At 41.2% G+C, this 1,970-nt stretch overlaps 1 pseudogene; it reads right to left on the reverse strand.

The window, feature by feature from the left end:
- Positions 1-1,629: 1,629 nt before the first annotated feature.
- Positions 1,630-1,746, reverse strand: LOC137085905 (5S ribosomal RNA; annotated as a pseudogene).
- Between the last annotated feature and the right edge of the window lie 224 nt (positions 1,747-1,970).

Raw genomic sequence — 1,970 nt, forward strand, 5'->3', positions numbered from 1 at the left:
ATATTTATCACCATTTTCCCTTTACAACTGTTGTAATTATCCTTGTTTTTATTTTTGATTCATACACATGGTATTCTGTTTTTTTATGCAAATGTCATCACTATTTTAGTTAATTTCTATGTAAAGCATGTTAGACTGCCATTGTGTATGTAATGTGCTATATACATAAACTTGCCTTGCCATTATTGACAGTTCTAGATTAGTTAAAGGGGTGATGAACTGAGAAATCAACTTTCCCTTGAGCCGTCATGGTAATATAAGATTATCCTGTAAGTTTCAGAGCCGAAAACTTCATTTTTAGTCAAAGAAAAGCTTTTATAGACACCAGGCACAGAAAACAATTGTGCGCTTCATCCTTATGTCATCGAGCTACGAAACACACACTTCTACAGAACGTGTAATTCAGTAACCCTGCCCACCGACTCATGGAGCTGATCGGCTCGCAGCCAGCAGCAATAAACATGTGGAAGAAGATAGCAAGATATTGTGGAAGAACACAGTCGCTGCATAAGCTTCCTTCGGATCCTAATATTAGGAATGTGTGATACTTCATTTATTTTTAATGACGTTCCAGCTCACGTGGGGAAGACAATGTACTTGTACTTGCTTCATTTTGTTTGTAAACAAGTCTCAAGTGCTGGATTTGCAGACACAATGTTGTGCCTTCTATATTGGAATCCGGCAGGAATGGTGCAACAAACTTACGTGAGTAAAACTTATTTTTATTATGTAGTAGTCCGGGGGCTGTGTGTTTTCCAGATGGGCTACCAAAATGTATGCCCGTCAGCAGAAATTCGTTCTTGATCTGGTTGTGTGTGTGTGCGCACGTGGTTTGCGCTTATATCGACGGATCATGCGGTCCATGTAATACAGAAATAGTATTCTAATCAATCACAGGCAGAAGATAAATAAATCATTGTGTTTGTTTGATAAGGATGTTTACAAGCCCTGTGGTCGAGGAAATCTTTGCAGTTATCGCTTTCAAAATAATCTCTCCCTCATGTGAACTGACAGGGGCATAGATATGACAGGAGCTGAAGCTCATTAAATATGCAAATCTTATCCAATCCTGGCCGTGGGCGTTTACTTCCAAGTGCGGCATGCCCATCAGAATGCAGCGTAGAAAAAAGCCTATTACTTATTAGTTATGATGTTTTTGAATGTAAAAACCACACAAACATCATTTGTTGACCTCAGACAACAGTATAAAAAAAGAAAAAAAGCCAGTTCACGACACCTTTAAAACATTTCGAAATGTGTTCAATTTATATAGCGCTTTTCAAGGCACTCAAAGCACTTTACATTGAAGGGGGGAATCTCCTCAACTACCACCGATGTGCAGCATCCACCTGGATGATGCGACGGCAGCCATATTGCGCCAGAACGCTCACCACACACCAGCTGATTGGTGGAGAGGAGACGGAGATGATTAGGAGGCCATGAAGGACAGAGGCCAATGGGCAAATTTGGCCAGAATACCGGGGTTACACCCCTACTCTTTTTCAGAAGGACATCCTGATATTTTAAACGACCACAGAGAGTCAGGACCTTGGTTTAGTGTCTCATCCGAAAGACGGTGCTCTTTGACTGTACAGTGTCCCCATCCCCTGCTGGCCTCACTAACACCTCTACCAGCAGCTACCTGGTTTTCCCAGTTGGTCTCCCATCCAGGTACTGACCAGGCTCAGCCCTGCTTAGCTTCAGTGGGAAACCAGTCTTGGGCTACAGGGTGATATGGCTGCTGGTTTTAAGTGTATTGTCACACGCTTATTTCCAAGAACATTTTTAATTCTTGAGCTGGAGGACCACAAGGGCTTTGCTTAGCTTATCATATCAATCTGAAAAACAAAACAAACAAAAAAACAAGCTGTGTATTAAAAGCAAGTTAATCTCTTTTACTCTTTCAAATGCGTGGCATCTTCTATCATATCGAGGTGATTTTGCCAGCAAAATAAATACACTCTCAGTTC

Source organism: Pseudorasbora parva, chromosome 8 (genome assembly GCF_024679245.1).
Source record: "Pseudorasbora parva isolate DD20220531a chromosome 8, ASM2467924v1, whole genome shotgun sequence".
NCBI lineage: Eukaryota > Metazoa > Chordata > Actinopteri > Cypriniformes > Gobionidae > Pseudorasbora > Pseudorasbora parva.